Below are 16,203 nucleotides of genomic sequence, written 5' to 3'. Positions count from 1 at the left end.
GCCAATGACACAAGATTTGACAAATAGAACGTTGATTTAGTTCTTCTATTTCTAAATCAGTTAGCACGCTGGGTAGAAAAACTTGGAAGTCCTTACAGACGCATAAAATTCTTTCCCAATTCTTTTTATCGCTGATTTTGCGGTAGACTCGTCATCGGCCTGGTTAATCCGTTTGATTTTTCTACAAAAAAGCGAAATACTATTTTTAGAATTAAAAAACAATGTAAACATATAAGCTCGATAAAACGATCGACACATACCTGAAGATGTACACGTTGCAGACTGCAAACTGTTACTCGGATGAATAACGATAATTCTTAAAATGTGCACGTTAAAACCTTCAATCTGTAACACGAATAAATGACGACGATAATTCTTGATGTACCTAGAAAAAAAATATTAATGTATGTCTGTAGCTTGAAAGATGGCCTAGAAAAGTGAAGTAAAGTTAGCACTTGTGTCGCACATTTTCATGATAGGATAGGAAAGGGCAATAAGTTGGTGGCTAGGAGGTTAGTCGGTTCGTCAACAGCTGGCCTAGCTTTCTTTACTGAGCTAAAATACATGCAGCTTGCAGATCTTTATCAGCTAGTGTAGAAGTTGCTTTCCAAAAATGCAAGCACAAACCAACAGTTTAGGCTTACCTTAAGATGTGTAGATGAGGAATGCTCACTAGAATAATGTTGAAAGCAGACAATGATTTTCTAAAACAAAGAAAAAAGAAATTGTATAATAATAATAATAATAATAATAATAATAATAATAATAATAATAATAATAATAATAATAATAATAATAATAATAATAATAATACTTACCTTTTAGCAGATACCGCTAGACGGCATACGATGATCAGCTTGAATCAAAGTACGGGAATTGAGTAAATTTGTCATATGCACACACGATTTTATATCATCACAACTTTACACACAGGGGACAGTGCATCTGTTATGGATGACTACATCAGGTGCGACTGTGGACTTGCTCGTAAGAACAAAAGCAGGAAGTGGAGTACAATTGTAACAAAAGTTTATGCACTACTTCTTTCATCAAAGGCCTTCAGAGTGAGCGGAACTTTTCTAGTGCAAACAAAACTTCCAAACTCTTTAGTTTATAGATTGAATATTTAGCTGATAGGTCGCCTTCCAAGTTCTGTTTCCTGAAGAAGGACAGTGGCACTCTCTGATGACGAGGCGCATGTTAGGGGGGCGATCCTCGGGCTCTGAACAAGAAAAAAGTTGAGAGGCTAACATTTACGGTATCCCCTGCCTGTTAACTTGGAGCGACCTCCTAGGGCCTTTGAGCTGAGGCGAGAACAACATTAATAATAATAATGCTATTTGCTTTACGTCCCACTAACTACCCTTTTACAATTTTCAGAGACGCCGAGGTGCCGGAATTTAGTCCCACAGGAGTTCTTTAAAGTGCCAGTAAATCTACCGACACTAGGCTGACGTACTTGAGCACCTTTAAATACCACCGGACTGAGCCAGGATCGAACCTGCTCTGTTGGGGTTAGAAGGCTAGCGCGCGATCCTCGGGCTCTGAACTTGGGGAGCGTAGACGGGGCGCTGAGGTGAGACTTACCATTGGTTGTGTGTTGGGGAAGCGATCCTCGGGCACTGAGCTGAGCAAAAATAGAGCGGGCCAACATCTACGGTATCCCCTGCCTGTTAACTTGGAGCTACCTCTTAGGGCCTTTGAGCTGGGGCGAGAACAACACTAATAATAATAATGCTATTTTGCTTTACGTTCTACTAACTACTCTTTTACAGTTTTGGAGACGCCGAGGTGCCGGAATTTAGTCCCTCAGGAGTTCTCTTTACGTGCCAGTAAATCTACCGACACGAGACTGACGTATTTGGGCACCTTTAAATACCATCGGACTGAGCCAGGATCGAACCTACTATCTTAGGGTTAGAAGGCCAGCGCCTGAACCGTCTGATCTACTCAGCCCGGCCCGGCAAGAACAACACAGCCTACTCCAGCACCAAAGGATCGGCTTAAATTCCCCTATTAACAGCGTAATATATCCTTACAGCTTTCTAGATGTAAAAACTACAGCCCGGTGCCGGCACATAGCCTGCTCAAGGCTTGTAGGCTTTTAGTAATTCTTACAAGTTGTTGCAAGCAGGCTCTGAGCTAAGTCCTGGCTAAACTCCTTAAGAGCTGTAGAATAACACTCATAATATTCTCTGAGGGGCTGCCACAACCCTCAAGCCCTTGAGCTGTGTCCTAGCTAACATTCTTGACTAACAGGACTCGAACCAGCTAACCTCAGTGTACGCCCGACAGATAAATCACGATCAACAGCGTTATGCAGTGCGAAGTAGCGGGGTTCGAACTACACCGTCGTCAGCTCCGAAGATAGATTTTCGCCAGGCAAATGCTAGGGGGCGGCTGTACTATAACGACCGCTTCCCGCTTCTAGCCTTTTCCTGCTCTATAGTTCAACAACGCAAGAAAATGTTTTACGGCCGGATGCCCTCCCTGACGCCAAAGGTCTAACAATTAGCAGGACGGAATTTTGAATCGCAAGAATCTCTTTTACGGCCTGCCCTTCCTGACGTCAAAGGTCTAACAAATAACAGGACCTGGATTTTAAGGTATTGTATACTTTGGCTAAGTCACTTCCGTTTTGCAAGCAGTAGCAGAGAGGTTGCTTGCTTCGTGCATGCTTTGACTCTGAGTTCGTAGGTCTGAAAAATGCGTTCTTACAGTTGTTGCACAAGAATAGTTAAAGCATGTTAGATGCAAGTCGTGCTGAGCACCAGTCGCATCGTAGACCAAGACTGTAGATCTCTGCTTGCTCCTCTCGTAGTGCATGCTTTAACTCGAATCCTGACCAGGTCCGTCGGGTGGGGCCCGTCAACAAGGGCATCCGGTCGTTCTCTGAGATAATAGTATGTTGAGGACACCTTGCTAGCAGCTTACTTGCTTGCTTGTCCCACAGCAAAATAGCAGTAAGTCATGTGCATGTATTTAAAGATGGTACCTGACAGAATTCTTTCAAATTGCGTATTACCACATGCGTAAAGTTGCAGGCATGTAGATTTAGCCAGCACTACAGTTTTGTTGCTTAAAGATGGTCGCTGTCGAATTGCCCGCTACTAGGAGTGCCGTAAAGATAGCAGCACAGTGCTCTATTGATTAATGATGACAGCTTGTCAAAAAAAGCACATAGAATTTCAAATTGCCGCCACCACATGTCAAAAGTATGTGAATTTGTGCCGTAAAGATAGCAGCACGGTGCACTATTGATTAAAGATGGCCGCAACTTTCAAGTGCACGTGGGATTTTTAACCCTCTACTGCATACTGTTGCCATTAGGCAACAAATAACTCTTCACCTGTATACATGGATAAATATTGTAGGCAGAGGTAGTTTTACGTCACACTTTCAACTGTACAATCAGTTAAACATATATTCCAGTGATGCCATTTTTTTTTCATAACTTAAGACAAAACAGCCCTACAACCAAAGGTACTCCTTCCACCCCGTCAACATCCACGCGTACCAACCACCGTTTATTTTACGTGGGCCCTCCCCATCATATAACCACAGGCTTCAGGAGTACCTCTGGCTAAACCTCAAAGACATTACCGACCTACGGTCGTGCAAGGATACTTGCGCCTTGCAATACGTACCCATGGCCAGTAGGCAGTTGTGTTCGGTCTTTGAATGTTAAAAGCTTAGCGTAAAATCGTGAAAAATCGTATATATATTCCAATATGGCAATCCACATCACATACGAGTGTTAAGCTATTAGGCCCAGTCAAGAACTGCTGGTACATCTAAAACACTAAGCGTATGTTGAACATTAAAGCTTGAAATTTTCTTCACCAAACGGAAATTAAAAATAATTCATGCAGTAGAGGGTTAAATTACCCGCTACTACGATGAGGTTTAGTGCCGTAAAGATGGCAGCATGAAGCTTTGTTGATTAAAGATGCCGCAGATTTGAAGAGCACGCAGATGCTCTCCGATGCTACGATGTGGATTACTGCCATAAAGATGGCAGCACGGTGCTCTATTGATTAAAGATGGCCGCTAGCCGCTGTTAAAAGAGCCTCGCTACTGCGATGAGGTTTAGTGTCGTAAAGAGGGCAGCACTAAAGTTTGCAATGCAAGATGGCGGATGACAGCTGTTAAGAAATCACGCGGAATTTCAAATTTCGCGCGTCTTCGTGTCTAAGGATGAGGTTTTGTACCGTAAAGAGGGCAGCACTAAGGTTAGCGATGCATGATGGCAGATAACATCTGTCAAAATACACAAAGAATTTTTCAAATTACCCGCCCGTGAGGTTTAGTGCCGTAGAGAGTGCAGCACTGAGGTTAGCGATGCAAGATGGCCGCTTGACAGCCGTCAAAAAGCATGTGGCTGTCAAAAAAGCATGTAGAATTACAATTTTTGTGCGCCTACATGCCTAAGGATGAGGTTTAGTGCCGTCAAGATGGCAGCACTGAGGTTAGCGATGCAAGATGGCCGCTGTCAAAAAAATCACGTGGCTTTGCTTACAAACAAGAGCACGTGGCTTGGTTTAAAGATAGCCGCTCACAAAAAAGGATGTGGAATTTCAGATTGCCCCGCTACCACATGCTAAATGTATGAGGTTTAGTGTCATTAAGATGGCAGCACTAAGGTTAGCGATGCGTTGTTGTTTAAAGATGGCGGATGACAGCTGTCAGAAAAGCACGTGGCTTTTTTTACAAATTCAAATCTCGTGCCAAAATTCAAATCTCCCGTCAAAATTCAAATCTCCAGCCAAAATTCAAATTTCAAATTTCCCGCCAACATTCAAATTTCCCGCGCTATGGCGTCAGCAGTCACGTGACCCGCTCCGTGGCCTCTGATTGGCGGGCTGTGGAAACACTGTAGCTCCTCTACTTACATCTCTCCATATAGGGTTGGCGTCAGGAAGGGCATCCGGCCGTAAAACAGTACCCCACGTGTGTGTGTGTGTGTGTGTGTGTGGGGGGGGGGGTGAAGCGGTAGCAAAAGAAGAAGAATGGAAATTATATTTTGACTACCTGAACACATTAAAATCAATAAAAATCCGAAAATCATAATTTAATCCTTGGCAATATTTTTAAAACTAATTAGTACACGAGTTTTACAGAAAAAAATTACAACTAGAAATATAATGAGCAAGTATATTTTCAGAAAAATATTATGTACTTCAGTAAAAAAAAAAAGTGTGCGTAAAAACTAAAGAGGATATATTTACAACTAGCTTTAACCCGCGGCTTCACTCGTTTGGATTCCGTAATTTGATAAAAGTAATCCTTCGTCGGTACTGTACTAAGACATTACCAGAAATTTCCTAAAGTATAAAGTCTCATCGAAAAATCGAGTTTCATTCACCCCAGAACTTTTTTTTAAACCACGTCTGTCGTGTTGCCTTTTGGGGCTAAGATGTCCAGGCTACTCGCATAGCTAACAGCCCTCACTCAGGTCTAAAACAGAAAAATACGTGTTTCTTTATTTTTAAAGTAAATTCCAAATAATAATTACTAAGTCTGAAACTTGTTAAGTTTTTAGATATACTCGTTTTAAAAATTCAACCCCTTTTTCACTTCTCCCCCCCCCCCCCCGTTAAGTGATTTTTCGAAAAAAAATGTACGTGTTTCTTTATTAGTAATGGAAATTCCATGTACTCATTTTCACGTTTGTAAAGTCTTCAGTTTTTGAGATATAAGTGTCCTCATAAAAGGGATTCAGTCCCCTTTACGCTCAATTTTGCCCCTGCCTCCATTAAGCGGATTTTCCTAAAATAAAAAATACGCTTTTCTTTATTTTTAAAATACCAATTTTCACGTTTTTAAACTCTTAAGGTTTTGAGATATAGATCTCCTCATTTTAAAATGTCACCCCTCTTTTCACCCCCTTAGCGATGGAATATCCTAAAATCCTCCCTTAGTGAGCACCTGCACTGTAATGTATCTCCAAAATTTAATTTCTTTATGTCCTGTATTTTTTTTTGGCTTGGCGAGGATGAATCAGCCAATCAGGACATGTTATTTCATATATACATGTATACCTATTCTTCTAACTGTTCAACCGGGCGAGTTGGCCGTGCGCGTAGAGGCGCTCGTCTGTGAGCTTGCATCCGGGAGACCGTGGGTTCGAGCGCCACTGTCGGCAGCCCTGAAGATGGTTTTCCGTGGTTTCCCATTTTCACACCAGGCAAATGCTGGGGCTGTACCTTAATTAAGGCCACAGCCGCTTCCTTCCAACTCCTAGGCCTTTCCTATCCCATCGTCGCCATAAGACCTATCTGTGTCGGTGCGACGTACAGCAACTAGCTAACTGTTCAATGTTTCAAATTATCTTATCGAAATAACCGTATTTGCAAATTTTATACAGCTACAGTTTTAGTTCACACACACATTGAAAAACTTTACTATCAGATTCTACAGTAAATTTGTTTTGTATTCTCTTGGAAAGTAAGGGAACATTGATCTCAAGTTGTTTTCTTTCCGCTCGTGATGCGGTTTATACACTCAAATTACTGCTGCCCTATAACTCCCAGAATTGTTTGTAGTATTCCTTTGTTAGTATTTCGCTGATGATCCATGGGAACAACTATTTTACCAACATTTAGTAAGTATTTCCCTTTGTGATTTTAATCCAGTTAATGTTGGGAAATATTTAGTGTTCCAATATTCACAAAGGTATCTGCAGCTTGGCGATAATACCAACTCATTTCCTGTGTTTGCCTCATGTGAAGGGAATCGTGTACTGGATGACGTCAGAGGAATACCAACCACAGTGTGCATTTCTTGTGTTTCACTGTTCGTGCTATTATATTATTATTATTATTATTATTATAAGCATGTCTAACTGGGGTGGAATTTTATTTCAGTTATCAAAGATTTTGATTGTGCTTTATTTAGTATTGTTTATAAGTCTAATCTGAACCATTCATCATAGAAACAGGTTGAAGACAAGGAGTTTGCTTGTCACCACTGCTGATCAACTGTGCCTTGGAATATATAATGAGGGAATGGTACAAGATTAACCCAGAGAACATCCAAATTGAAAGTCCCAAAAGCAACATAAGTTTAAATTGCCTAGAATTTGCCGATGACCTTGTTCTCTTGTCCACCAATATTCAGGAAACCAGACAAGTTATATCACTACAAGAAATAGCACAGAAAATTGGTCTTGGAATATTGTTTGTAAAGACAGTAATCATGTTAGCTGACCCAGCACTCATAAACAAAACTGCCATAGGAAACCAAGAAATCAAAATTGTAGATAAATTTAAATATCTGGGGAAAATCATAACATGTAACCTCAATGAAAAACCAACATGGCGTAACAGAATAAAGAAATTGACCCGAGTAAAATATTTCTCTAACAATACCTACAACAATAAGGGCCTGTCAATAGCAACAAAATTAAAACACTATAAAACAGTCACTCAACCAGAAATAACATACGCAAGTGAAACCGTCTTCAAAACAACTAACACTGCACAAATAGACAAAACACTCAAGATAGAGAGAAGAATCATTAGAACGTGCATAAACGAATCATACCAAAATGATGGACACTGGAGAGTAGCTTCTAATGAAACAGTCTACAAGGAAATAGAACCAGTAATGAGCACAATCAGGAAGAAACGCATTTCATTTATTGGACTTTTATTCAGGACACCACAGAACATGATCATCAGGAGAATAATAGAAAAATTATGGAATAAGTGCAACATTAAGTGGATTACATAAATCAAGGAAGGTATGGATGAACTACAAATTACAGTGGAAGACCTAAGAAACAAAACCGACAAAATCAGGAAACTCACAGACAAGCAAAACAGAATCAACAAACAGCCAATAGGAAGTGTGATTTGCGATGAAGAAAGAAGGATAAGATCAGAGAGAATGCAGAAGTACTGGCGTGACAGGAAAGTGAAAAAATATTTGTATAAAGTTGGCTAGAGTGGTCCACTGAAGGCCATAAAATGAAAATAAATAAATAAATAAATAAATCTAATGTATAATAATTGGTTTAGTGTAGGAGGCCTAATGGTCTTAACTACGCCAATAAAGACATGTATCTCTCTATTTATATGTATTTATCAAATTAGCTTGGTCGAATTTACGTCCGGCTCCATAGCTGGCCTTCGGTCTAGGGGGTCCCGGGTCCGGGTTCGATTGCCGGATGGGTCGCAGATTTTTACATTCATTGATTAATTTTGATGGCTCGGGCGCTAGTAGTGTGTGTGTGTCATCTTCAGCATCAGAATTCATCATAGGTAGGCCCCCATTCATAGTGAAGCCCACACGGTATTATTATTATTATTATTATTATTATTATTATTATTATTATTATTATTATTATTATTATACCGTATTTACAACAGCATAATGATGGTGATTATGAATCGTAACCCTTTTTATATGACAGTCAATGAAATATCCACAAGGACAGTTGGTCAGGGGAGGCATTTCTAGTCTACTTCCTCGTACGAGAATCATTCCTCACTGAAGACCTCTGAACAATTTTGCCTCACCCCAACACTTGAGCCTCACGAAATCAACGAATATAACAACAACAACAACAAAGAGAAGAAGTCTATATTACTGGAGCCATAATAGATCGGACGTGAACAACATCTAATTGAGAGATGTGTTTATGAAATTGACAGTACGTGGTTTTCACCATAGTATTTGCATCAACACTTCTTACCACGAACCAACAGAGACGTGCGAATGTAAACTATGTGGGCATACAGTACGCGTGAACTTCACGAATTAGAACTCTGCAGCAAAAGAACACAATCAATTAAAGACTATGCAAAACTACGCAGAAGTGCGCAATTTTAGTGCATTTAGTGTATCTTAGTGTATTCTAGCTCTGTTTTTATGGCTGTTTGGCTGGAATTAAACAATTATTGGGAGAGATCCCATCTATCGGAGATGAGTGGCAGCATAAGAGACAAATAATATCACAACGAACAGTGGTCAATGTAGTGTTGATCTATTTTATGAGCTTTCGCTGTTGTATGCTTTCACATTTAGTTTCCTTCCGACTCTGAAATACCACTCTTATCATAGTCGGTACAGTAAAACTGAATAAAACATAAATGATTCTCTATAACTTTTATTATGAAGTATTTTCGAAAGGACCAATAATATAGGCAATTTAAAATTAATTTGTAGGCGCCTTCCCCTGAACTATCATTTCATCCAAGGTGAATAACATTGTTTATAGCTTAGACTGTATATTCTTATTCTCCGACTCTATATACCGATTTTCATTAAATTCTGTGCACACATTTTCTCGTGGCTCGACGTTGTTATGGACTTAGCAGTAAAAGTACAAATTCATGAATGTGTCTGTTATCATACCCGGTACTATAAAAATGTATAAGACATAAATGATCGGAAATTTATCGACAGAACCAATAATAACAAATATTTGAGAATTAAATGGTAGGCCTTCTCCTAAACTACCTTTTCTCTCAGCGTGAATAAAATGATTTATAACCTAGATTGTAATGACTCATCTCCCGACATCGATTTTCTTTCAGTGCATTTTCTTGTTACTGTGGACATGACCGATACAGAAATACCATTCTTTTTAAATTCTTGTCAATATAAAGACAAAACGTTACGCTCCTATGTTAGGAGAACAAACAGACTATACGGAGCGGTGAGGGGCACGCAGCTCCGGGTGATACTGGAGTGTGTTCAAACCCCACTGCCGGAAGTCCTGAACATGATTTTCCGTGGTTTCCCATTTTGATATCACGCAAATGTTGGGCTGTACCTTAATTAAGGCCACGGCAGCTCCTTCTCTGCCTCATGGTCGCCATAAGACCTATCTTCTTCAGGGCAGCCTAAAGGAAATTGTAAAAAAAACCGGTTAGCTTTCTTTTGAAGAAAGAAAATTATGAGCAACTCTTTTTATAGAAATCAGTCATGGGAATACAATAACCATCGAAAATGTACATTCGCGTCTGATACATGTAGGCTTCATATATTGACTGATACGATTTTTATTGAGTAAAAGGTAAAATTTGCTATACTAATCATTTATAGACAATACTATTTTACACTATTGTAGTTGTCAATCCAGTTTTGATGTAAGTTTGCCCCCTTTAGAAGCCTCCAAATGAGGGAAGAAGAAATAATTAATATTTCAAATTGAAACAGATGTAAATCCCCGATACTAGAAGCAAAAATATTAGTGAATATGGGTCAACAGAAGAAATAGAATCAGTAGAAAATAATAGAAAAATTATGAAAGACTAAGAGTAAGAATAATATTAGATGCATCAGAGAACTTAGAGAAGACACGAGAGAGTTGCATATTACAATAAAAGATTTAAAATACAAAACAAATTCACTCAAGACTACAGACAAAAATCAACGAGCAGAGAATATGAAGAGTGATTCCAGAAGCAGAAAGAAGATAAACCTCCATAAACCTAAGTAGTCCTATGTTGGATAAAAAATAAAAAGATATAAAAGTAACTAAAGATGGGTCCGCGAGCGATCTGTTTGCGAGATGATTTAGAATTTGTGGTTACAGCCGCCACTGATTTGACTGTGTTAACGTAATCCTAGTTAGTATGTTAGCCACATGAGGGACGTTTCTCATTGTACTAGGTGATGGTCTTATTGGGCCGTACATTTTGACAAACACACTCAATGGACGGAATTAGCTTTGGTCTCTGCGGCATCCAGGATTGCCTGCATACGGGTACAAGGATGACACGTTGAGCCCTTCCTTTAACTACTGTATAATCATTATAGCATGTAACTGTAAAATGTTGTATTGGTACCTTTATCTAACTAGGATGGAGCCTCCGTGGCTCAGGCGGCAGCGCAACGGTCTCTCACCGCTGGAAACCATGGTTCAAATTCCGGGTCACTCCACATAAGATTTGTGCTGGACAAAACGGAGGGGGGACAGGTTTTCCTCCGGGTACTCCGGTTTTCCCTGTCATCTTTCATTCTAGCAATACTCTCCACTATCATTTCATTTCATATGTCAGTGATTAATCATTGCCCCGGAGGACTGCGACAGGCCTCGGCAGCCGGCACAGTTCCTATCCTCGCCGCAAGTTGGGGGCTTCATTCATCCCCTCCCTGACCAGGTCATTCACTGGAAAACATGTTGTAGGTTTTAATTTCATCTAACTAGGATGATGTTTACACACAGCGGTGCCTGGTAACCAGAACTTCTAAATTATCTCGTAAAAGGCTCGTTTATTGTTGAAAACACTTCTCAGCAAACAATTTCCTCAATTGTACCGAAAGTTGAAGGACTAGAGGGCCCAGTAAAGTTTACAATTGTGAGTTTTGGATAGCTCGATCAAGCTAAAATCACATCCAGCCTAAATTCAGTTCCGAAAAAAAAAACAGCCTAAACTATATTTTCAAATTTTCACAACTTGCTTTACGTCGCACCGACACAGATAGGTCTTAATAGGAGTGGCATTAATTAAGGTGCAGCCCCAACATTTGCCTAGTGTGAAAATGGGAAACCACGGAAAACCACCTTCAGAACTGCCGGCAGCGGAGCTCGAACACACTATCTCCCGTATGCAAACCCACACCTGCTCTCCCCTAACTGCACGACCAACCCGCAAGGTCAACCTAAAATCGCTTGTTTAATTACTTGTTTTCTTTCTTATTCAAATCCTAGACAAATTAACTTATTTACATTATTTTTCTGTAATGTGCTGCTTGGTTCAATAACCTCCGGCGTTTTTTTTCATGTCCACACCGAGTGACTCATATTAGCGCTCGTAGTATTATAAAAAGGCCAACTACCAATCCAATGGACCGGATAACGATGATTAAGAAAAGTATTTTAATATTTAGTAGTGAATAAAGGTCCGCCTCTGTGGTGTAGTGGTTAGCGTGATTAGCTGCCACCCCCGGAGGCCCGGGTTCGATTCCCGGCTCTGCCACGAAATTTGAAAAGTGGTATGAGGGCTGGAACGGGGTCCACTCAGCCTCGGGAGGTCAACTGAGTAGAGGTGGGTGTGATTCCCACCTCAGCCATCCTGGAAGTGGTTTTCCGTGGTTTCCCACTTCTCCTCCAGGCGAATGCCGGGATGGTACCTAACATAAGGCCACGGCCGCTTCCTTCCCTCTTCCTTGCCTATCCCTTCCAATCTTCCCATCCCTCCACAAGGCCCCTGTTCAGCATAGCAGGTGAGGTCGCCTGGGCGAGGTACTGGTCATTCTCCCCAGTTGTATCCGCGACCAAGAGTCTGAAGCTCCAGGACACTGCCCTTGAGGCGGTAGAGGTGGGATCCCTCGCTGTGTCCGAGGGAAAAGCCGATCCTGGAGGGTAAACAGATGATGATGATGATGAGTATTGAATAAAGGATATATTCTCGTACTTCGTTATATTTATTTACCTACAATTCGTAGCTCATATCCCTGAGTTGCTTGCCTCAAGGGCTAGGACTGTGGATTTTTGCTTCTAGTATCGTTTACTTGCAGCTTTTTCAGTTTGCTTTATTGATTATGATACACTCTGCATATAACAGAGGGAAACCAAGCCCATTTAGCTCAGTTATTCAACGATTACGATAAAATTAATTATAGAACGTGATGATATAATTTCTTTCAGCACGGTACATAAAACACTTTTAGCAATGTAATTGGTATGAAGAAAACCGTCATCTTAGTCAAGGAGATTGGTAAGCTAATTTGATATGTTATGAAGTGCCATCTCATTAGCAGTGTTGTCCTTCTGTGGATGAGGCATGTGTACGATACAATCGCTTTAATGAACCTTAAAGCAAGTGTTTCACAAACTTTAGTTGACAACCAACCAGCCACCAAGACTGTAATACTTTTAGTCTCCAAACCTAATTTACTCTGATGAAGCTGTTCTCAATATTGCCAGGATTATGTCGCCAGCGTCCATAAAAGAAGACAGCCATAATTAGTTTAACAGATACATCCTAATGGAAATGAAAGAGAAGACTGCTCAGCGCAACAATACTGAGAAACGTTTAAGTGATTGGTTATTGAAACTCGCTGACAGAAAGTCAACCTCATGTGGTGTCATCTCACAGATAGCTTGGGATGTACCTTTATCGTTTACCTTTACCTTTATCAAATTTATCGTACCGTGGATGTCGAATAACTAGAACTCGGAAGTTTAGAGAGTGAAAAATGAAATGCAGTATGGCTTTTAGTGCCGAGGATGTTCGGCTCACCAGGTGCAGGTCTTTTGATTTGACCGCCGTAGGCGACTTGAGCATCGTGATGAGGATGAAATGATGATGAAGACAACACACAAACCCAGCCCCGTGCCAGAGAAATTAATCAATCATGGTTAAAATTCCAGACGCTGCCGGGAATCGAACCTGGGACCCCTGTTATCAAAGGCCAGCACACTAACCATTTAGCCATGGAGCCGGACGTTTAGGCAATAATAGTTAGGACGCAAACCACCTCGCCTACCCGCTCTAACGTTATGTAGCAAAAGTGACATAATAGGGCGTACCCCCTTATTGATTATGCAAATCTCAAAGCAGATTTCTTGTGCGGGTTAGTATACACTTACTATTCGCTTTAACAAGTTTACATTCTGATCTACAAACGCATAACGACGCGGGCCCTACAAATAACTGTCCGGCTCCATGGGTGATGGTCACAGTGGTCCCGGGTTTGATTTCGGACAGGGTCGGGATGCTTAACCATTATTGGTTAATTCCACTGGCACGCGAGCTGGGTGTATGTGTCGTCTTCATCATAATTTCATCCTCATCACGACGCGCGCGTCGCTTAGGGTCATTAAATCCAAAGACCTGCACCTGACGACCCGAACTTGTCCTCGAACACTCCCGGAATTAAAAGACATAAGCCACTTCATTTTTCTGTTGGAGGTTCCGAGCCCACGCCCTTATCATCAGTTATATTAAACTGTATTTGTGACCGAAATAGGCTGATTTTCTTTGTTTTGCAAGGTTTAGGACTTCGACACGATCTACGAGGAGTTACAACAAGCTTAGCTACCAAAGTGCAGTCATTTTGAACTGGTGCCATCTAGCTCCAAAGGCTGAGTTGTTTTCATTTTACCAAATCACCGTGTTGTGCCTCTTGTCTTTAAAACCGTGAACTGGGGGCTAGTAACAAAGTGGCGCTGTAAATCATGTTAAATGGTGTTTCTAAGATAAATTGAAGGAAATTCTTTCAAAAGCTATCCCATTAACTAATTCTGAAGAGGTATACATACAGTGTCAAAAAGTGTCGTCAGTAATATCGTCGACGAAATTCGTGAGGGGTTAGCATACACAACAGAATAAGTTTCACTCTGCTATATTGCAGGTATGAATTGCCAGTATTAAGTATTCTGGAGAGAGTGGGTTCGAATCCCTCTGTCGGCAGCGCTGAAGATGGTTTTCCGTTGCTTCACATTTTCACACCTGGAAAATGCTGGGGCTATACCTCAGTTAAGGCAAGGGCCGCTTGCTTTGCACTCATACCCCTTTCCTGTTCCATCGTCCCCACAAGACCTATCTGTGTCGGTGCGAAGTAAAACAGCTTGTAAGAGGAAGGTATTAATTGCATTAAGATCTTACGTCAGAAAAGCGTTTCACATAACGATAAAGTTGTGGGGTCAAAAGATACCGTCAGTAGAATGGTCTCTAATCTGTCTACAGCTATAGCATTAATATTTCTGCACAACTGTTTAAGTTGCTTGCTAGTTCGCACTGTAACGTGGACAATGCTTATTAAATACCCCTCCTAGTGCTCGAATTTGTTTTCCTAGTTACGTACCTCTGTTGGCATTTATTTTTTTGTAAATGTATGGCTATTATTAAGATTAAACCAGTTTATTTTGCCAAACTCAAGCTGGAATAGGAGACTTTGCATTGCATATTTCCGACACGAAGCACTGATGCAGGTCTTTTGATTTGATTTGACTCCCGTAGGCGACCTGCGTGTCGTGATGAGAATGAGAGGATGATGAAGACGACATATACAGCCAGACCCCGTGCCAGCGAAATTAACTAATTAAGGTTAAAATTCCCGACCCTGGAGGGAATCGAACCCTGGACTCCTATGATAAAGGCCAGCACGCTAACCATTTAGCCATGGTGCCGGACACGAAGTACTACTCAGCCCACTTGATTTGCATGATACCATTTGACGTCCTCCAACCGATAACTGGAAGCTAGTAGCAAAGGTTTGCTGTAAATAGTGTTAAATGGTGTTTCTAAGAGAAATAGATCTATCAGGAGGAAATACTTTCAAAATCTATTCCAGAAACTAATTCTGAAGAGGTATACAGCGCTCGATATACGTCCGCGGAGTGTCTGTCAAAAACCATGCTAAGAATAAAAATAAACCACTTTTCCCTTTCCAAAAGTCAAATGATCGTAAATATGTCTCTTTGCCATGGGTATCCATCAAAGGCTGCTAATTTCACATAACCTCCAACCATAAGACAGACTGCACGATTGCCATTCATGCCTTGTATCATACCTGCACGGTTACAACGGCAACACTTCCGTTTTGTCGCGTTACGTTGCACAAAGTTCCGGTCAACCCCCAGTCATAAGACATATTAATGGCAATATTCAGAAGACCGCGTATTGTCCAAATTTTACGAATTGCCGAGAATCGCTAGCTCAGGCCCTCTCAGGGTGCATGCACCGGTGCATTGCGCGGCGCAAGGTGCAAAAGACGACTTCGCTCGGTTGACCAGAGTGCAGATTCCCACCCCTGGATTTTAAGCAATAGCTCTGTTTCTCTCTTTCCCTACGCCTGTTTCGCTCGCTCCGCCTGTCTCCCCCTCCCGCACTTGCTCTGCAGAACTCCACCATCCGAGCACAGCTGAGCCGAACTTAGCCGATGTTAGCCGAGTCGCCCCGAGACAAAATGCTGTTCCGAACCGAGCCGCGTCGGGCCGATACACGGTGCGCAGAACCTCTATGTCTCGGTTTGTACGCGTGAGATTTTGGGTGTCTGAGAGGCCCTCCGCTTGCTACTTGAATTCTTCCATTAAAACACGTTATTCTCGGAGAAAATATTATGTAGGAACATTACCGACATACGAGTTTAAAGAGTTAATCTATCACTATCAGTCTTCTTGTATTCTATCCGGCTCCATGGCTAAATGGTTAGCGTGCTGGCCTTTGGTCACAGGGGTCCGGGGTTCGATACCTGGCAGGGGCGGGAATTTAACCATTATTGGTTAATTCCGCTGGTACG

Source organism: Anabrus simplex, chromosome X (genome assembly GCF_040414725.1).
Source record: "Anabrus simplex isolate iqAnaSimp1 chromosome X, ASM4041472v1, whole genome shotgun sequence".
Taxonomy (NCBI): Eukaryota; Metazoa; Arthropoda; class Insecta; order Orthoptera; family Tettigoniidae; genus Anabrus; species Anabrus simplex.
Note: the sequence above shows the minus strand (reverse complement) of the source record.